The 23,665-nt window shown below is 36.0% G+C and overlaps 1 protein-coding gene across 8 annotated transcripts in view; it reads right to left on the reverse strand.

The window, feature by feature from the left end:
• Positions 1-23,665, reverse strand: part of MAPK10 (mitogen-activated protein kinase 10) — a 298,702-nt gene that overhangs the window by 196,752 nt on the left and 78,285 nt on the right. The window lies entirely within an intron of this gene.

Raw genomic sequence — 23,665 nt, forward strand, 5'->3', positions numbered from 1 at the left:
CACACAGTAATAGCTCAAAAGATATTTAAAGGAATATTGTTAAAGGAATGAATCTCTTAGTTTCCAAGACAACAGTCTCTCTTGGGTTTTCTCCTGACTCTTGGCTTTTTTTTCTCCATTTCCTTTACAATCTCCTCTCTATTTCCTTAACTTTTAATCTCTCCTAAGTTTTCATACTTTTTCATATTATCCCTGAAAGTTCTCAGCCACTGTCATGGTTTGAAGTATCTCCTTCAGTTAGCCACTAAATACCTATATTTCTAGTTTAAGTCTCTCCTTAATTCCAGACCTGTATATCTAACTTCTTCCTAAACATCTGCACTTGGAGGTCTTGCAGAGAATCCAAACTCTCTCTCAATGGTCTTCTTGTCCTCCAACACAAAATAGTATCCACTCACATGGTTATAACATAGATCTATATTTATATGCCATCTATAAAGGAGCTTTTCTAACTTAAATACAATATTTTGCCTAAAACCTCCTGATGGAGGTGAATGCTACTTTGGATGTGAAAAATGTATCTACATTTTACATAACCAGGAAGCATTTAAAACACATCACAAGATTCATAGTTCTAATAGCATGAAAGTGAGATATTTATGGATAGATCAAGAAAGTCTTTGCTCTCATCACTCAGTGACATTTTTTTCTATAATTTTGAATGATCATTAGATAATCAATTCCATGTTTATACTGAATTTTCTCTTAAAAATATGTAAAGATAAAACTAAAAACAATTACCCTCCAAGTCATTTGTATTTATAAATGAAAACTATCAACCTGGAGTCATTATCTAATAAATTTAACCAAATGATCACAATTCAGAGATAAACTATGCAATTATAACTAAGCAGTACTTAGTGACATCTCCAGATGCCAGAGAATGTCTGACATGGGCAAAACATGCACTATTCTAAAGAAATTTTAAGTATATATTGTACATACAAAGTGTTAAATGCTGGAAAGAACAATGAAGTTGAAAAATGACAAACTGGATTCAATTTTTACTTCTACTTATTAACTGTTTAGCCTCAAGAAAGTTAATAGTTGTAAACACATATTGAACACTTACTAACTGCCATTCACTCTTCTAATAGTTTTTTATTTTGCAGTCATCACAATAACCCTATAAAACAAGCACCACCATGTTCCTCAGGTTCCAGATGAAGGAACTGGAGAATGTAGAAGTAAAGTAATTTACTCAAGATCACAGCTAGCAGTCCTGTTTCAAACCCAGGTCATCTCAAATAATATTCATATTAATTGCCATACTAACAGATTTTTCATAACACAGAAAAAACATACCATTTTTTAATATTTTTGTGCACTGCAAAATAAATATTAAGATATCAGCTAATTCCAAGAACTACCTGAATATAGAGCTAGATCTAGCTCATTATTCTTCATATAATAATAGTTCCAACAATTTATCACATTATTATGGACCACTTCTTTAGAATATCCTGTTGGTTCATTGACTATTTAAAATCATTTGCTGGTTCAAAATGGAATGTGGCCTTTCTTTTTTGTAACAAGAGCTGAATTTGTCTTTTGAGGTGTCAAACCCTAGCTCAGTTAGGAACTTTAACTGCTCCATGCCATTTTCATGCCTTTCTCTTTTTTTATTTGATATAACAAATACTATTTTGGAGCACAATATATGTGGGCAAAGGGTTAACAAAATCTTTTCCCTTTCTCTCTTAGAATTTGACATTCAACTCATTTTCTAGATCAGTTCCCTTGGCAACCTGATAAAGGAGGTATGTCAGCTACATTACTAGGTAAAATTGCTCATGGTAAAAATAATATCTGCTTGGTTAATTGCATCTGGAATGGTAAAAACTATAAATGAATGCAAAATACTTCATGAGGACACCATAGTTTTAGATTCTTATAACTGGGCATGCCTTCTATAGAAGCTCTGCCTCTGGATTGCTACAAGAGATACTGGCTCCTGTGGTATATGAGGCTTTTAAGCCAGATCTTTCATAACTGCTCCATCTGAGAATCATGCTTTCAAATCTGAGACATCCCCTGGGGAACCAAAAAATATAGCTCTTGGACTGCCATACAGGTATCAGCCTGGACTGCTATGATAGAATAGCAATGCCCGATGCGGCCCTGGACAACTGGGGTTCCTGACCCATGTCCTCCTTTTCTTTCTTTCTTTTTTTTTTTTTTTTTTGCATATTTTTTTTATTGGAGTTCGATTTGCCAACATATAGTATAACACCCAGTGCTCATCCTGTCCTGTGCCCCCCTCAGTGCCCTTCACCAGTCACCCCATCCCCCCACCCACCTCCCCTTCCACTACCCTTGTTCATTTCCCAGAGTTAGGAGTCTCTCATGTTCTGTCACCCTCTCTGATATTTCCCACTCATTTTCTCCCATGCCCCATGTCCTTCTAAGCGACTTTGATGCCACATGTGAGTTATGGTAATCTTGTGAGTCTGATTATTTAATAGAACATAAAAAAGACTCCCTGGCTCTGCCTTCAGAATTTAGAGTGATAGTAGATAACAGAACAGTACATAAATAATTACTAAACACACCAGGAAGATGTTTCTGGTTGCTCTTTTTAATATACCTCATAACTAAACTCATGCTGTGTACTGCACCTAGTAAAATAACCATATGCTGTAGAAATACATGTCTGGTATAAACTAAACAATGTTTTGTTGGATGGATGGATGGATGGATGGATGGATGGATGGATGGATGAACAAATGGTGAATGATTGAATGGTTCTCACCAGAATAGTGAGTGAAGAAGGCTGGAGCCTCAGTTCTCAAGTCTCATTTGATCCTAACTCAGATTTCTCGTTACCCCAGCTCTGCCTTCTCCTTGATTTTGAATTGAGTTACTGCTCCTCTACCTGACATAGTGTGCTGGTTAACTTCCATTTGCATCTCCAGATCTCCTCTCCAACTTTCTCTAATCTTCTCCATGTTTGGGAGGCTGACCAACATGGAATTCATCAACAGACTGTCTTGCCGTCTAGCTTCCTGTTGAGTCACAAAAGGGCACCATAGAAGATTGGAGGGAGGGTGAGGCAAGAGGTTGGGATATTTGTTCCTTGAGTGCCCTCCTTGTGGGGTGATTGGGGTGGCTATAAAGGTCACAGCTACTGTATTATGGCCCTCCTACACTATGCCATCTCCAAATTTTAGGAATTACTATCCTCTCACTCCTTCAGACTTATGGGTGGTAATAGCTTCCCGTTGTTACTCTCTTTAGAGATCACAGTACCCTTGTTATTTCTCTACACTCTGTCCAATGTCTAAATTAGTCCCTTTCTTAAATGCTCCTCAAATTAACAATTGTACAGAATTCTAACTGAAAGACTTTAGCTTATGCTAGTTTTCAAATCTCTTGTAATATAGTTTCCTCTCCTAATATGTCTACTTGGTTTGGCCACCAGCCATGACCCACCTTAAGTGTTCCTACTTTTCCAAACTTAATCTAATCTAGGTAGAATTATCTCTAACTTTTGATGTTTACCTACCCTATCCCCCATGACCTTACTATACTTCCCCCATCCAAACCCAAGCTCTTACAGACACTAACAATTAAAAACGGAGATGATAAATAGTCTGGGATTAATTTTTGTTAATTAATTTAATTAATTAATTTTGTTAATTTAATTAATTAATTTTGTCAGAGATGTAGCAGGATATAGTTGAAAGAGCAAAGGCTTCAGGTCTGGACAGATGAACATTTGAGTTTCAATTCTAGTATTTCACTGATGCCTGAGCAAGTCAACCAAACTACCTGAGTTTCCGTTTCTTCTGCATATTAGAAAAAAACAAGACCTATTCTCACAAGGTTTTAATAAACACTAAAGATGATATACGTTGTTGTTTGGTATATGTGCTGGGAAAATGTGGTACCTCATTATTGATAACATAGTTATACTCAAGAGCTATTATGAAGCATATTCCAACTAAGGGATCATTTCCAAAGGTCCATTCAGCTATATCAAAAAATTTAAAAATTCTACATAGCTGTAGAAATCTTCCACTGCTGGGACACCTAGGTGGCTCAGCGATTGAATGTCTGTCTTTGGCTGAGGGCATGATCCTGGAGTTCTGGGATCGAGTCCCATGTCGGGCTCCCTACATGGAGCCTGCTTCTCCCTATGCCTGTGTCTCTGCCTCTCTCTGTGTGTCTCTCATGAATAAATGAATAAAATCTTTTTAAAAAAAGAAATCTTCCACTGCTTAATTTTCTCATATCAACTCATAATACCAAATAATCACAATTATTATTGTTGCTAAAAGAGAAAAGTAAATATATTATTGTTTCTAGTTGCTACAGATATAAAAAGCAAAAAAGCTATGTGTACAAGACTTTTATTTCTTGCTTGTAAAACATTAAAAATGTTTTTTAATTTTGAAATTTGAAGTTAACAAGAAAATGTCATATTAATTCCATCTTTTCCCTATCAGTACAACATATTATGACAGCCTTCATGGTATATGATTTTCCTTTAACATTAAAGCTATCTTTTTGTTAAGTTGCCAAGATATGTGGCACAGTTACCAGTCCAAATTAAGAATATGGTCTTTTAAAGTGCAAGCATTGACAAAGTAAAAAACTTTCCTAGGCAAATGAGTTTCACACCACACAAGAACAAGAAGAGGCAACATACTTCTGTTTCCTTTCTCAGCATGCATTAGAAAAATCTTTAAATAGACCCACTAACTGAACAGCCTTGAAGTCAGAATAGCTGGTAGGTTGTGCGTTGTGATTTTTAAGGCTGTCATACAGGACTTTTTTAATCCTCTACCCATCTTTCCAATCCCTGTTAGTGATGTCTGAAATTCCTTTGGTAATAAAGAAGTCTATCATCCATCATTAGAAATAGGTTTAAAATGTAAAAGTTTATTAAACTTAAATTGACAGTTACATTTGTTTTTATTTTCTTCTGATTCTGATAACGAGTTACAGCAAGGAAAGAACTGCAAGCTTGAAAAGGAAGAAGTTGGCAACACTGAAGACAAACACCATCTAATTCATATTTGTGCCTAAGGCTGGCCGTGCAACTAGCTCTTCAAGATTCTAATGAAATCCCTTAATATGACTCTTTCTGCTAAAATATATGTCCTTTCTTGTTTTTTGATGGCTCTGAAATTTATATGGAGATTCTTAACGTGTTCAAAAGCATTCCTTCATCCAAGAGCCTAGAAAAAAAATGTTATGAAGTATGTGAATTCAAAGTCCTTATTAAACCCAAAGGCAGCCTGCCAGGCTATGGAACGCATGAGTGACTCCCTTGAGTATCCACTGATACAACTTGAAATGCATTGGCTTTGGTGACAGAAAGGAATCTATTTAGGTTTTTCATTTCATTTTGTTTTGTTTCTGGCATATGGTCACTAAAGAAGAATAGATGTAAAGAACAAGAGAAAATGCTTCCATTCTCATTCAACCCCTTAGGATGTGTTGGAGCACAAACAGACAGATGCATTAGAGACAGAAGCTGCAGATACTATTTTCAATAGTGTTTTTGGAATGCTGTCCACAAGCAGTTCTGTGACAGTGTTGAGGTGACAATCAGAGCTGAGGCAAGTTTCATGATCCACTTCCACATTCAACCTTCAGATCTGTTCTGACCTTGAGAACTGATAATTTTCCAAGCAGCAAGGGACAGCACCTCTAAAACAGACCTCAACATCCGACAACAAGGCTGCTTCATAAGTAGAGATATGGATAGGGGATGGTGAAACCAAGAAAGGAATAATTGGCAGAAATACTGCAAACTGAGTTGGCAGATTAGCTCAAGAGAACATTTGAGGAACTTTTTGGAGCTTCCCTGAAATGCTTGCTAGGTGTAAGAAATACCAAGGAAAAGAAGAGGAATATCTGGTAAATGGAAGATGAGGCCCAGTTTCAGCAGGTAAGGAGCTACTAGCTCCCTGGTGTATGAAATAGTATAACACATTAATAAGATTTTGGGTTCTGGAGTCAGTCCCTGGGTTCAAATGTTGACCTACTACTTACTAGCTGTGTGACCTTGGGCAAGTTATTTAATGATCAGTGCTACAGTTTTCTCACCTATAGAACAGAAGTAATAATAATATCTATTTCACAGTATTAGTGTGAGGTTTTAAGGATTCATACATGCAAATGGTTAGAACAGTAACTAGCAATAATGACAAACATTTGACTGTTATAATATGGTCCCATTTGTACTCACAGGCTGATGATGTCAGACACATCTGGAAATAGAGATTAAGGGGCATCCTCTAAACCAAACAGACATTTCCTAGTTTCTCTACCATCCCAAGTCAACTGGAGTAGCAACTGTCATATAAATATCTATTCAAATCTTGTAAAAGAAAATGATAGCAGAAAAGGATTATGTATTTGATCCCTGACTGACGAATATATATTAATAACATCTTGGTGAATCTTGAATGAGCCAGGATTTTGAGAGGCTTCACTCTGTTTGCAACTCTGAAATTCGCTTAATCCTCTTGAGCTTTGAATTGATTACTAAATCTGCATTTATATAATCAGACCTAGACAGCACAAAATATTAAAAACACAACAATGTAAAACATGGTATGTGTTCTCCCAAAATGATAAGCTTTTTCATTTCAACACTGATCAAATCCATCTTTGATGGTATGGGTATGTATTCGTGTACTGTTTTTTCTTTTATATCAGAGTTCAGGTTTATTCGAGGAACCAAGCTATTTGGATCATTTTGGTCTCCAGCCCAAGCCTCTATGTGGAATAGATGAAGCAAATTAACAGGTATGTAATTGAAATGTAAATGGATGCAATCATTTGGAAATGGATTAATAGGTATAAAATAAATGTCCTGAATGAATGAAAAATTTCACAGTAGTATTATTTTAGCATAGATTTTCTTCCAAATGCTTTATTTTTTTAAAGATTTTATTTATTCATGAGAGACACCCCGTGGCAGAGACATAGGCAGAGGGAGAAGCAGGATCCCTGCTGGGAGCCTGATGCGGGACTCAATCCCAGGACCCTGGGATCACAGCCTGAGTCAAAGGCAGATGCTCAACCACAGGGCCACCCAGGTGCCCCTCCCCGATTTGAGAGCTTTAATTTACTTCAGCAAAAATCAAATTGGCCTCGTTCAATTTTTAGATAAGTAGACAAAAGAAAAATTCTAAGACTCTGAATCAAAAGCCACATAAATGTAATTATTCCCATTGTATTCTTTTCTTTCTTCCCAATATCTCAAGCCATCCCAACACCTTAATTCTCTGAAAACTCTCATGAGCTATCTATTTCCTTTGAGGAAGAGTCAACCATTTGAAGGTCTTCAGATACTTCTTGCTTTGAGGCTTACAGGCTTACACCATGTCTTAACCTTCTCTTTCCCTTCCATTGTCATCATAAGTCCTAGCCTGACAGATTACCCATTCTTCCAGGGAGGGTGAACCCCATACTGCTCTAGACATGCCCTAATTTGTTCCCACTCTCCTAAACCCTTCCATCTCACCCTCTGGAATAAAATCTTTCATCAGCAAATTTCCCCACCTCTGTCCTCAAATTATGTTTCACATCCGATTTGCCTTTACAATGCTCTCAAGTCACAGCTATAGTTTGTTTAACATCCCATATATTTCAGAGATTTCAAGTAAAGTTAATTTGTTCATCTCCAATGCCTTCTCCAAAGAGTTTATCTTTCAAATCCTAAATCATGTGAAGTTTGTTTCATTTGAGTTTACCACCATTTCTTTTTGATGCCATGAATCCATGTCCTCTTTTATTTGTTAATGACCTTAACACCTAACTTGTCTTTTTTCTACTGTGTTATCATTGATCCTTCAACATCCAACAGCTATGCTGGTCTCTCAGTTCCCTGACCACCTTAGCTCTGATGTCTTTTTCTTCAATTTCACATGGTTCTACTCGCAAGTTTTAACCATCATTGATAATTGCAGCACCTTCAGATCTCAATTTCAAAATACCTGCTTTGCATCCAGATCACTCATCTAGTAATTGATACCAGTAATTTACCATCCTCACTAGGGATCTCCAATCCACTCTCCCTGCCACTTTTCATTTTCAACCCCCAACTCCAAAAAATTCTACTTCCTTCTTTATTCAGCATCTCATCCACAGTCTAGCACTGCAATTGCTCTCTGATAGATTGGATTTGGGTTGCAAAAAAGAGAGAAGAATCAACGTGGGCCCAAAGTTATGGAAGGTTAGAGTCGCTATTTACTAAAATGGACTAAGCTCTTCTTTCATCACATCTACAAGGAGAAACCCTGACTCTTGTTTTTTTTTTTTTTTTCTGACTCTTGTTAAAAACAACTATCCAATTATTCTTGCCAGAACCTGAGTAAATTAACACTACCAGAGAAAAACCTAACCATAATGATTACTCTCACTTCAAATTTGAGTCCACATTTCTCAGCATTGCCAGGAATAATCCATGTTTCTTCCCTCAGAAATTCAATTCTCATGATCACAAATGACTGTTTCATTTCTCCTTCTTGCTGTACTGAAATCTTCAAAAACCCCTTGTGCTCCACTGTAACCTGATTACTTTACATTATAATTCAAAATGTTTTCTTCTTCATCTTTCCATCGCCAATTCTTATTCCCTCTGCCTTTTGGTCCACTGTACTGCAAGTAGTGTTGCTGCTCAGATCTTTGCCAACCAACCCTTTCTCTTATGCTCTAGCACTTGTTCTAATAATTCTCATTTTCTCAAAGTCCTTCCTATAGTCAGTTCTCACATTCTGCTAAATCATTGTCATCAACATACAGATGTGTCTATATCACTCATCTTAAAAATAAGTAAGAACAAAAGCTTCTATTGAGGGGCGACTGGGTGGCTGGGTCAATTGAGTATCTAACTCTGGCTTTTGGTTCAGGTTATGATCTCAGGGTTGCGTACACAGTCTGTGTGAGTCTCTGCACTCAGGCACTGCACTCAGGAGTCTGTTTCAGATTCTCCTTCTTCCTTTGCCCTTCCTATTCTCTCTCTCTCTCTCTCTCTCAAATAAATAAATAAATAAATAAATAAATAAATAAATAAATCTTTAAAAAATGGTTCTGTTGAAGCCATGTCCCATTCAATCTACCACCCCATTTCTCTGTATACTTTCACAACAAACTCCTTTAAAGTCCACATTTGCTGTTTTCAAATTCCTTTTTCTCCTTCTCTCTTGAGTCCATTCTAGTCCTTACCATCCACTGAAACAGATCTTGTCAAATCTTAATTACTTCCATGTTGCCAAATCCAATGATAAAATTGTAGATAGACCCTATACATTCTTGATCTCTGGTATCATTACACACAGTTAACCATTCTCTCCTTTTTGAACCATTCTCTCCTTTCTTCACTTAGTCACTGAATTCTGTGCCTACTTGGTCTCTCCTTCTCAATCTCATCATCTCCTCACCTTCAATGTTGAAGTGCCCAGACTTCAGTCCCCAGATCTTTTCTCTCCTCCTTTCCTTCCCTAAGGAAATGATTTTGTCTCTTTGAATATCATCTAATGCTGACCACTCCCAAATCTATATCTATAGTTAGGATTTCTCCACCAATGCTGTGTGTGTGTGCGTGTGTGTGTGTGTGTGTGTGTACACATTCCACATCACCACTTACATGTATTTTTTTAGAGAGATTTTATTCATTTATTCATGAGAGACACAGAGAGAGAGGCAGAGACACAGGCAGAGGGAGAAGCAGGCTCCACGCAGGGAGCCTGATCTGAGACTCGATCCCAGGACTCCAAGATCATGCCCTGACCCAAAAGCAGATGCTCAATCGTTGAGCCACCCAGGTGTCCCACCACTTACCGGTCTAATACATGTCTCAAAATTAAAATGCTCAGCAGAACAAGAATTGAATACTTTTTTTTTTTTACCTAAAAACCTATCCATCCTGAGGTCCATTTCCAAAAGTATCAATTCCATCCTTCCATAATCTTGCAGCCATCATTGATTCTCCTCTTTTACTTTAATACCTCAAATCCAATCTCTCAGCAATTCCTATCTGCTCTGCTTTCATCATATATCCAGAATTCAATCACCCACTATCATCCTCACTACTATCATACTAATCTAAAACACCAATATTTCAAGGCTAAATGATCAAAAGAGCCTCCTATCTTGCCTCTCTGCCTCAGTTCTTGCCTCGCTGAGGACCACATACAACACAAAAACATGAGATGCTTTCAGAAAGATGAATTTGCCAGGGTGCCTGGGTGGCTCAAACACCTGACTCTTGGTTTCAGCTCAGGTCAAAATCTCAGCCCCATGTCAGACTCTACCCCTCCTGCCCCTGCTGGTGCTCCCTTCCTCTCTCTCTAAATATATATATATATCCCTATGTTCAAAATCTGCCATTGGCTTCTCAAAGTAAAAAGCAAATTCCTTACAATGGTTCACAACATCCTATATCATTTGGTGCCCTGCCTCTCCTGGCATCATCTGCTACCATTTCTCTCATCCTCAGTTCATTCCACACTGATCTCCTTACTGGTTCTCTCATTAGACTAACATGCACCTGCTTCATGGCAGTGAAGGGGCAAGCAAGGAAACTTGCTGTTCCCTCTGCCTGAAGCTCTTTTTCCTAGATATCCACATGTCTAGTACCCTTACTTTCTTCATATCTCTGGTCAAATGTCAATTTATTAAAAAATGGCCTTCCATGACCATACTTTAAAAATAGCAAGCCTACCTCTACCTTCAGTACTTCCCCCCACTTATGTTTTTATATTTATCCACAAACACTAGCAACATCTAACAAACTAGAGTATATATTTATTTATTTATTGTTTATCTCTCTCAATTATAATGTCAGTTCTTTGAAGATGAGATTCTATTTTCTTTTCTGTCTCCCCAGCATATACAGCAGTGGCTGGGATGTAGGATGTGCTCAGAAAAAAATTATCAAAATCCATTCATTGAAACAACATGGTCAAAATAAAACTATTCACACACACACACACACACACACACACACACACAGACCTCCTTTCACCAAATTTTTGTTCTCTCTCTAAATAGCTCCACTATCCCTTCAGTTGCCAAGTGGAAAAGCTAAGTGTCCTCCTTGGTCCTGCATCTTCCCTTCATACTCCAGATACAATTCTTCAGAAGTCCTGCCCACTCCACTACAAAATAGATCCCAAGTCGTGCCACTTTCTCTCCATCTCTACTGCCACAGCTCTATTCCAACCCTTCAGAATCTTTCACATGAACCATTGCAATAGCCTCCTAGTTGCTCTTTGCCTGCAGTCTTGACATTATACAGCAGCCAAAATGATAATTCTAAAGCATTAATCAGAGCGCACCACTTCCCCATCTCCTTGGCTCCCATTACAACTGGAATAAAATCTAAAATCCTTATCACAGCCCACAGGCTCTACATTAATGGCCTTTGGCTGCCTCTCAGACCTCATGTCTCTCCATCCTCTACTCCTTACTATAATCTCATCCAGCTATCCTTTTTTTTTTTTCTCTTGAACAAGAAAAGCTCATCACTATTACTTATTTGCTTTTTTAAAGTTCTTCCTTCCTTGAAATTCTCTTTCCCCAGGTCTTCATATGGCTGCCTCCATCTCACCATTCAGGTCTTAATTAAAGCATCATATCCTCCAGAGGCGTTCTCTGACAGTTCTCTGTAGTCTCTGATCGATCCCTCCCACTTATTATTTATTACTTTATTTTTAAATGCTTTATAGAACTTACCAGTATGTGAATGAATGAATGAATGAATGAACTACATACAATTGTCTCCTCCACTCTCTCACTCCCAGTAGAATGTAAAATCTTTGAAGGACATGACTACTTCTCTGCTGTTCTCCATTATGAGCCCAATGTCTAGAATAGTGCATGGTACATGGTATAATATATACAGTAATGATTTGATTACTGACTTCATAATATCCACCAACATTTATTAAATGGCTAGAATGCACCTTTCTCTGTTCAAAATATGAAGACTATGTCTTGGTGGCTCAGTTGGTTAAGCATCTGACTCTTGGTTTCAGCCCAGGTCATGATCTCAGGGTTGTGGGATCAAACCCAGCATTGGGCTCGGTGCTCAGTGCAGAGTCTACTTGTCCCTCTCCTTCTGTTCCTCCTCCCACTCACATGCTCTTATCTCTCTCTCTTTCTAAAATAAGTAAATAAAATCTTTAAAAAATATATGAAGGCTATACAAAGGTGAAAGTAATTTCTATACGATGAGATAAAAAGTAAACAAATTATTGCAATGTAATGCCATATTCTCTGTATTCCTCTCCAGGCTTCCTAAACGTAAACTACACACATCATTGGAATCTGCCAGTCTATGATAGTGAGCTATTAGGCTATATTGTGAGTACACTGCCCTGACATTATGACATATGTCTGAACAGTTTAACGTATTTGGTTCTTGTCATTTTAACAAATGCAAATTTCTCTTTGCTAGCCTCACTGCTTTAATTCTCTTCTTAAAAGTTAATTCAAATTGCATCTTCTAAACTCTTCCCCTCTAATCACCATGACTACCTCACTACACTTCTTAAGTTCTTCCTCTAAATTCCTAGGTTTTAATAATTCAATTCAGAAAGTGCTTGAGTGCCTGTGAGCATATTGAGTCTGTGCATCTTGTCTAAGCATTCAAGGCCCCACTTTCTGCATCTATTGTCTCACCTCTATGCAGCCTACGTCACTTATTAATTCAATATTCTTTTTTCCTCCCTTTTCTACTCCTATTTGGAGAGCATTTCCACTTCAAATACTATATCCCTTGCTCCCACTTGCTCAGCCAAACCCAGTCACAGTCAGATTAACAATAAATTCCTAGATAACAAAATAAAAATTATAAGAGAGTATAATTAAGCCTCATCCTAACACAAGTTCCTATGACACAAAATTCAACATTTGTCATCAAGCCTTAAGGTCATATAATATTCAAGGTTCCTATATATTAGTAATGAAAATATTTAATAAGAAAATACTGATTAAAACACATTTCTATGATAAGCTGGCCAAGATTTGAAGAATTTTAAAGTCATTTATTCTTTAAAGTAAAATATGTTATCCTGAGACTATTTTCTGAATAGTCACATATTGTAACTCAAAAACTATGAAAAATATTTTGAAGATATGACATTAATTTATAAGTGCGTTTATAATTTTGAGTAGAAAAAAATGTAGGTTTTAACTTAAAACACCTTAATTTTTTTCAAAAAAAAATAAAAGTATTTTAAAAGTATTACATGAATCAATTTATTATGGCACTCATTTAGGCATGAAAATGGAATGTAAAATTCTAATATTTCTAATTCCAACTAGAAATTAGGGAACTTACTATTCAAAATTTGCTTAGCATTCTAACACATGAAATGAAGAGACTAATTTGACTTCAGGCACTCAACATTTTAGTATAATCTTAGCAGATAATTTTTACTTACTCTTTGCCTGAAACAGAAAAGAGTGAAGGAAGGTGAGAAATGAACAAAAATGAGTGAATATTAATTCTTTTTTTATTTTTTTTAAGATTTTACCTATTTATTCATTAGAGACACAGAGAGAGAGAGAGAGAGAGGCTGAGACACAGGCAGAGGGAGAAGCAGGCTCCATGCAAGGAGCCTGATGTGAGACTTGATCCCGGGTCCCCAGGATCACACCCTGGGCCACAGGCGGCGCCAAACCCCTGGGCCACCAGGGCTGCCCAATTCTTTTTTTTTTTTAATATTTATTTATTTATTCATGAGAGACATAGAAAAAGGCAGAGACATAGGCAAAGGGAGAATCAGGCTCCCTGCAGGGAGCCTGATGTGGGATTCCATCCTGGAAACCTGGGATCAGGCCCCAAGCCGAAGGCAGACACTCAACCACTGAACCACCCAGGTGTCCCAGAGTGAATATTAATTCTGAAGTGTGCAGATTACCATTGTAAATTTTATAATTACTATCAAAAATTTAGGAATGCGAAATATTGTCAAGCTGTAGTATATCTAGAATTCTGTGTTCAGAAGAATATGAAAATTATGCAAAATTTCTAGAATCTAGATAGTAGTAAAATACATGAAAGAGAGAGGAAATCCAGGTCATAGGAAGTCCCAAAGCTTATATTCTTTGACTCCTACTGATAAAACAGTAGAAATCAAATGCCTTTTGTTTACCTTTGCCTGATAAAGATGTTATTTATATTTAACTCTTTGAATCACTTTCTGTGCCATTTAGGATACACTATAATAATTAAGAATTAAAATTTTGAGATAAACTCAATGGACAATGAAATGCACAAATCTTAAATGTATAATTTGATAAATCCTGATACATATATACACCCTGCAACCATTAACCCCATAAAAATATAAAACATGTCTATCATCCCAGAAAGTTCCCTGTGTCACTTCTAGGCCACCCTCACACCCATAAGCAACCAGTGTTGAGTTCTATTCATAGATCAGTTTTGCCTATTCTTGCACTTTATAAAATGGAATCATGCAGCGTCTAAACTTGTGTGCCTGGTTAATTTTTCTCAGAATGATGTTTTTAAGTTCATATATGTTGCACCATACAACAATAATTGATTCTTTTCTATTAATAGGTATTTCTCTAAATGAATATATCACAATTGATTTATATGTTCCCCTATTATTGAAATATTGGGGTTGTGTCCAGGTTGGGGCAGTTATGAATAAAGTTGCTATGAACATTAAAGTACAAGTCCACTGTATGTTAACTAGCTAGATTTTAAATTAAAAATTTGAAAAGAAAAATATTATATATATATAATTTATATATATATATATATATTATATATATATATATGTATAGGGAAACAAAGCAATCTACAGATTCAACGCAATCACCTCCAAAATATCAACAGCATTTTTCACAGAACTATAAGAAATAAAGCTAAAATTTGTATGGAACCACAAAAGATCCCAAATAGCCAAAGCAATTTTGAGAAAAAAAGAACAAAGCCAGAGTTGTCACAAGTTCAGATTTCAAGATACAGCACAAAGCTGTAGTAATCAAAACAGTATGGCACTGAACAAAAGCAGACACATAGATCAAGAAAACAGAATAGAGCCCAGAAAAAAAACCCGACATATATGGTCAATTAATCTTTGGCAAAGGAGGCAAGAATGTACAATGGGGGAAAGACAGTCTTCTCAATAAATGGTGTTGGGAAAACTGGACAGCCACATGCAAAATAATGAAACTGTACCACTTTCTAACACCATACACAAAAATAGACTCAAAGTGGAGTGAAGACCTAAATGTGGGACCTAAAATCATAAGCACCCTAGAAGACAACATAGGCAAGTAATTTTTATGTCACTGACCATAGCAACATTTTTTCTGGATAGGTCTCCTAAAGCGAGGGAAATAAAATCAAAAATAAACTTATAGGGCAAGATAAAAAGCTTTTGCACGGCAAAGGAAATCAAAAAAACAAAAAGGCAACCCACTGAATGGGTGAAGATACTTGCAAATGATATAACCAATAAAGGGCTTAATATTCAAAATATATAAAGAACTCCTACAGCTCAACATCAAAAAACCAACAACCTAAACAAATTAATCCCATTAATAAATGGGCAGAGGACCTGAATAGACATTTCTCCAAAGAAGACAGATGGCCAACAAACACGCAAAAAAGATTCTTGACATCAATAATCACCAGAGAAATGCAAATCAAAAGCACAATGAGATATTAGAATGGTTAGAATCTATCAGATTGGTTAGAATAAACCTATCTATCTACAACTATCAGAATGGTTAGAATAAAAAAGCCAAGAAATAACAAGTGTTAGCAGGGATGTAGAAAAAAAACCTCTCACACAGTTGGTGGGAACATAAATTGGTGCAGCCACTATGGAAAACAGTATGGAGGTTCCTCAAAAAATTAAAAATGGAAATGCCACATGATCCAATAATTTCACTATTGGATTTGTCCAAAGAAAACAAAACTACCAATTTGGAAAGAGATATGAATTCCTATGTTTATTGCAGCATTATTTAAAATAGCCAGGATATGGAAAGACACACATACACACACACACACACACACACACACACACAGAATATTATGCAGCCAAAAAGAGGATGAGATCTTGTGATTTGCAACAATATGGATGGAACTAGAGGTTACTACGCTAAGTGAAGTAAGTCAGACTGAGAAAGACAAATGCCATATGATTTTACTTATATGGAATGGAATCTAAAAAAATCAAATGAATAAACAAGTAAAAAGCAGAAACACCCCTATAAATATAGAGAACAAACTGATGCTTGACAGAGGGAATGGGTGAAGGGGAGTAGGAGATCCAGGCTTGCAGTTATGGGATAAATAAGTCACAAGAATAAAAGGTTTGGCATAGAGATTAGTCAGTGGTATTGTAACAGCGTTGTATGGTGCCAGATGCCACTTTTGGTGAGCTTAGCATAACACGACATACAGAGAAGCTGAATCACTATATTGTATGTTGTATGTTTCTGAGAACAAAGTTCTTTGTTAGAATCTATATTCAAATAGTTAATGCTAGCATATGGCTTACCTTTTCATCTTCCTAGCACTGTTTTTGATGAAGAAAATTCACCTTATTTTTTTTAAGATTTTATTTATTTATTCATGAGAATACACAGAGAGGAGAGAGAGAGAGAGAGAGAGAGAGAGAGAGAAAGAGAGGCAGAGACACAGGCAGAGGGACAAGCAGGCTCCATGCAGGGAGCCCCACGTGGGACTTGATCCCAGGTCTCCAGGATCATGCCTTGGGCTGAAGCCGGCGCTAAACCACTGAGCCACCTGGGCTGCCCACCTTCTTATGTTTATCATATTTTTTATAATTAATGGTTTCTGGTTCCTAAGTTTTACATACCCTAAAGTGTAAAATATATTTTTTATTTTTTCCAGAAACTCTATGGTTTTTGGTTTATATGTTTAAGTCTCTTATCCAGCCTACATTAATTTATGTATAGTATAAAATAGAGCTTGAAGGGTTTTTTCACACAATTATATTAATTATTAAATTTTAATCTCAAGATTTTGGATGAGAAACATAAAAAGACAATATACTTAACCAGCACTTAAAAATGATTTCTTTTACTTTGCCACTTTTCTTTTTATTATTAATGATGTTGTTTTCAATATAGCTCATGTCTATATAAGAATAGTTCAAACAGAAGTGGGCTAAAATGGTTCATAGGTCTAGAGAGGGCAAACACCTTCTGCCATTTGGTTCTGACACAATTCCACCTTTTCTGAGGATCCAGCTTTGCTGGATGGCTCAAGCCTAGGAGGTCTCACACATCCTGGGGCCAAACATGAATATTGAGCACATTATATCACCTGCTTCTCTTATGCAATGCACTGATATTGGCAAATGATTTTTATTTTCTATCTAGAAATTACTTTAGCAGCCATCTGCAAATCATGCAGTTGCCCTCCAGGGTAGTGGGTCTATCGCAGCCCTCTTTTAAATAAATATACCACAATGTTATTTTTCAGGGCTTTTAAAAATTCTACAAAATAAGCAACCAAGTGAAAACTAGCACCTTAATATATCTAATTATGGAATCTTCATTATCCTATTGAAATGTTTTTAAATCTACAATTTCTATTTAATATAGGATATACGCCAGCATTCTTTCTTTATGGAAACACAAGCTCCACTGCAATAAAAGGAAAATAAAAGCTATGTGATGCAGAATTTTATCTTGCCCAAGACCTAACAAAAGAAAGGCAATTGTTCTGAGCAGTTAATAAAGCCAAGATATAAGCTGCACCTATTAGCAAAATCCAAAAAAAAAAAAAATTGCAAAATAACAGTTCACATTTCACACTTCTTTAAAGTCCTGTCAATAAAATCAACCAAGGGAAAATAGTAAGCATGTTTCATTTTTACTTTTATAGCATAGATATTAACTGGTTTACGGTCACAAGGTTGATAAAAATATTTTGGGAGAAATCAATATAATTTTGTAGTTGTGTTTATTTTGTCCAGAGAATTTGACTTCTTACCAAGAGTCACCATGTCTGACTCTCCTAGGAATCAGATATTAATATTGTATGAAAGTTTTTGTCTTCCTCATATTTGATTTTCACAAAGCACTAAAGCATTTCAAGATATAGAGCTAATTTATCATTTTGTGATTTTTACGTAAAACTCAAATACTTGGTGAAAGTGTTGTGTTGAAAGAAACAAAATGCAGCAACCAAAGGTAATAAAAAGTAATTCTAACTCCTAGGTATACCTCTTGAAAAATAGTAAGTATTAAGTATTAAAGGAACTCTAATTTATAATCCATTTCTTTAAATCTTTATTTTTTTCCTCATTCCTATTGATTTCCAATTCCAATTTTCCCCACCCTCTTTTAACTCTCTTCCCTAAATTTCTTTCTATTTGTCTCTTGATGAGACTTTCCCTTTCCCTTCCCTCTTCCTTTTTTATCCCTTTCTCTTTTTTCTCAAGACAGTATCTTCATGCAAGTATCCATTCATGCTTCTATTGTTCAGCCTCTAAAGATTGTACCAATCTGCACAGCAAATTTGTTAGACAAGAGAACAGAGAAAAACCATGTATTCTCACACATTAATATTTTCTGTCCCTATTACGTACATATCCTTTTTCTTAAGCAAATCCCAAGATATTTTAAGGTACCCAGCATTCCAATGCACCTCCAGCTAGTAGTTATCTGCATCAATCAAACTTGACAGAAAGACTAAGCAATTTGCTCAATTAAACTGTAATGAGTAATTGGGCTTAGGGCAAATTAAAACATTTTTCCAGTGAACACCAAGCTTCTTTAAGGCTTTCCGTGAACAAACACACCTTACCTATCTTCAAAACTGCTTTCACTGGCTATATAAACTGTCCCCACTTTACAAAAACAAAGATCTTGATTAGAATAAAAAAATTAAACCTATGATACAAATTTTGTGTAGTTACTGGATGAACATGCACAGGATAAATATGATTTATTTTGATCATGGTGGATTCTTAAAAGAATCACAGTATGCCAATTAAATAAACAGAAATGTAAAAACCCTTATCCCCATAACCACTTAGGGACAAGATCCTATCTAATTTCGTTCAAAACATAAGACTACTTGGTATTCCATTGTTAGAATATAAAGAAGATCACAACTTAAAATAATACACATCATCTTTCAGGTAAAATAAAAATGAAATCTATGACAAGGAAATTATGTAGTCTACTTCTAATGAGTGATTTCAAATATTTAATTCTACATGGTCCATACTGGAAACATCACACTTAAAATCACATTTTATCAAATGTCGAAGACCCAAAGAACATTAAATATCACAAAGATGCAAAGAGCATTAAATACCATGAAAGACTACTATAGTGCTACAACTGTCTAAGCCTAAAAGATCCTAAAGTCAAATATGATTTTACTCCCTTTTGAAAAGATGTATGATAGCAGAAAGGTAAATTCAATAATATGGGCTCAGTTTTCAAAGTGTGAAGATACATCAATTTTGAGTTTTAATTAAAAAGCCATCTCCTTCAGGACGCTTCCCACAATAACAGTAAAGCATTTTCCATCTTACTTAATTTCAATAATCCTAGCATTTCATTCCTATTTGATCTGGAGATTAAATATAGCTAGTCTTCAAAGTCAAGCAAGCCTGTAAGCTATATATCTAGAGCATTTAAATAAGTACGTAACATTGAGGGGTGCCAAAGTGGCTCAGACAGTTAAGGATAGGACTCTTGATTTCAGCTTAGGTCATAATCTCAGGGTTGTGAGATCGAGCCCCACATCAGGCTCCATGCTGGGCATGCAGCTTGCTTAAGATTCCCTTTCTCCCTTTCCCCCTGACCTTCCCACCCTGCATTCTTTCTCTCTCTCTTTCTAAAAAACTAAAGTATGTAACATTGAAAATATACTTGTAATCTTTACTATCATTAAATGATTTTTAAATATATGTCTGAGAAATGTGAACATTTCTGATAGAAACTGTATGGCCTACATTAAAATTGTTTGCTAGGGCTTTCCCCTGTTTTGTTGAGTTTATTTAGTTAATTCATATTTATATCGTTTCCTTTTTCCATGATCAATGGTCTTCTATTCCTCAAGATTACCAAGCAATGTTTCTATGTTTTCCAAGTAACTATTGTCTATTGTCCTATCCCCCATCCCCTAGCTATTTCAAACTAACTTCACTCCTTTCAAACCGTATGCCCTTCCCAATGAACTCTAAATTCTTCAAAAACAATTTTATCTCCTCATTCACAGAGAATACAGAAACTGTACTAGTTAGGGGACAGTCTAAACTGCTATAACAAAGAGATTCAAAAATCCAGTACTTAAATAAGATAAATGCTTATTTTCTTCTGACATAATGTGCAAAGGCAGATAGGCAAGCAGACTAGGCTCTGTTCAGAAGGATAGCCAGCATTCCAAAAAGACAGTTTGGTTCATGCCCTCACATGATGAAAATATATGGTATTCATCTCTGTATCCAAGACTGGATGCCGTTTTAGTCATTTCCCAATCAGGTGGAAGGAGAAAGGGCAATCCAACGTAAGCCACTTGCTTCACCTTTCCTAAAAAATATACACATCATCCCATTCATATCCCATGGACTCAAACATAGTCACATAACTGCATTAGCTGCAAAAGAGACCATTACAAGGGAGATTCTATTATTAATAAGAATCAAACGAAAATTAATACCAGAGGATAACTTAGTAGTCCCCATCAAACCAGTAGATAGAAAATTTTCAAATTATTTCTGCAAATTCTAACTCTGCATAATTGTAATTATAGGTCAGGGTGGACCCATAAACCACAAAAAATGCATCTAGATCCACACCCTTATTCTTATTCCCTTTGGTTAGTGGAGGATCTATTCACCCTCCTTTCATCTTGAACCTACCTTTATCTCATTTTTCAGGAGCCTTCCTCTGTTAACCTATTCTCTTTCTCTTGTAACTTCAAATATACTATGTCTGCCGGCTTAGTAGCTTTAAAATCAGCAAAATGGATATATTTACACCACAGAAATGGGCAAATGCCACAAATCTGAGGGTTTTGTTCCTCTGAAGAGCCAGTTTTTAAACATTTGTTAGCACATCATTGTGTGCTTCAATTCATTATTTACATTCAAGTCAGAGACTTTTTAAACCATGAGGTAAATCATGGTTACGTGATCAACTTCACAAACATCATAAATCTGGGCTGTTGTCTTTTTCATGGGCTCTTAGAAAGCCTTGAACATTCTCATCCTACCACTTACCTCATTGTGTTGCAATAACCTGCTTACTTGTTTTTATTACCCTATTAGGCTGTTTAAAGCTAGAAAGTATTCTCTTATGTATATTCCTAGTACCGAAAACAATGCCTAACACATAATTAGTGCTTAAAACTATATGTGGAATAAATGAATGAAATAAATAAGTGCTTTCTCCCAAATATTTGCCAACCTCCACATCACTACCTTTAAGCAATATCCTTGTTACCCTTTACTCCTCAGTTTATGAATCTTACATTTCAGTTCTTTTTTTATTTATTTATTTATTTTTTTATGATAGTGACACACAGAGAGAGAGAGAGAGAGGGGCAGAGACACAGGCAGAGGGAGAAGCAGGCTCCATGCACCGGGGAGCCCGACGTGGGAGCCCGACGTGGGATTCGATCCTGGGTCTCCAGGATCGCGCCTTGGGCCAAAGGCAGGCGCTAAACCGCTGCGCCACCCAGGGATCCCTACATTTCTGTTCTTAATGGATAACAGATAATCTATCCATTCCTGATCACAGTTTTTTAAAAGCAGCAATAAATTTGACTGGACTCTTAAATATTAGAAATAGCTACCCTCATCAAAGTCACTGAAAATGTTCTTTTGCATTTTATTTGCTCATATTGTACAAAGTTTGGCTTGGAATAGAACTGCAGCCTCAGCTTCCACCTTACAAAAGCCTTTTGGGAAAGAAAGTAGTTCTTGACAGCTAGCTTCTGTAGCTGGAGGACTGCCATGAAAAAATCTGAATATGCTGCTGTTCCTTAAAATAAAACCCTCTCCCTCATTCATGTAAATTATGTTGCTTAAGAAGGATTATTTCCACAGATGAGTACAGAATAATTAATGTAATATGCAAAACCCATCTCTAACTAGAATTTTGACATAATCTACTCCCAAATTCCATCCCTCAGAAAATGCAGCCAAAGTTAAATATCTTTATCTTTTATAAATGACACTTACCCCCCCCAAAAAAGTGTTCTTTGCAATAGCTTATCTTAGAATCTTAAAGCCTCTTTTTTTGTCAAGTGGTAGTACTCTAATTTAATTTTACTATCTCTCAACCTCTATTTTAAATTAGATAGCTTTCACTGATATTGTCTATTCAAATATTAAATCATTTTTTACACAAAAATATATGAGTCATCTACTGTGTGCCTGGCCCTCTTTTAGGCATTGAAAAACCCCAGAAATAAAAAGATAATAGAAGAGTCCTTCCCTTGGGGAGTTTATAGTTTAGCAAGAGAGAAAGACAGTAAACATATAAACAAATAAACCATATACTTTCAATGAATAATAAATGCTCTAAGGAAAATAAGGCCATGTGAAGGAATGGCAAATGATGTTTCAGGTCAGGGAATAGGCAGAACAGGGTGGACTATTCTGGATAGGATAATCAGACAGGATTTTTCTGAAAGAATAAAATGTAAACTCTTATGGGAAAAAAAATCCAAGTGTACAGTGAAGGGGAAAGGATTCCAAGCAATGGGAAAACAGCAGCAAACTCAAACACCTTGAAGTGGATAGGAGAGTAGTGTGTTTGACTAACAGAATGTCGGTAATGATAGGGGAATAGTGATTTTAAATCACAGGGTCTCTATGTTTAATTTTATTTTCTTTAAGAGAATACATACTCATAATGTTAATCATAACCTTTCAAGGCTACCAACATGAAGTCTCTGTACACAGAATTGGGAATAGGTGGGCAGTGGCAAATCATTGTATTTCAAAGATTACCGATACAAATAACTTCGAGTGCCAATACTAAGGTATAATTTAAAAATTAGAAAATGATGAGTCTTGAGTTTTTATTACCTTTTGCTTTATTTTTTTTTACCTTTTGCTTTAAAAGTATTTAATCATAAGTTTCTTTAATTCAATTTTTAATAATGGCTATGTTTAATAACTGGGTGACAAAACTCTTTAGAATTTAATAACTGGTTCCTGCAAGCTGGTGCATGCCAGCTCCAGCACACCACTAATGCATGCTGTCTGTGAGTAAAGATTCTTTAATCTGTCCAGAAACCTGACGGATCTATGGAAATATTTAATTTCATATCCCGCTCCTGTTGCCAAATGGTTTCTCCCATTTCCCCACACTCACCTGAAAACAAACAAAAAATAAAATAAAAAAAGGAAAAACTGGTTTGTGGATATATCATTTATGACATATCCTGGAAAGTAAGCTGGGGGGAGGGGGGGAAGTGGTTTAATTCTTATGATTTCTCATATATTATTGTTAAGATCAAAAGCCAGGGTTCTAGGATTCCATACTAGCCCTTAGCAGTGAAAAACTAATAAAGTTGTTTTAAAGCAATCATATAACAAACTTAAATTTTGTAGTAAGATTACTAAGATGCTCTTTAAGGTGCCTAAGCATTGAGATATTGATTAACTAATGATTAAGTGACTAGATGTCTAAGCAGAGGGCAAATGTTTTA

Source organism: Canis lupus, chromosome 32, assembly GCF_003254725.2.
Source record: "Canis lupus dingo isolate Sandy chromosome 32, ASM325472v2, whole genome shotgun sequence".
NCBI classification, from domain to species: Eukaryota; Metazoa; Chordata; class Mammalia; order Carnivora; family Canidae; genus Canis; species Canis lupus.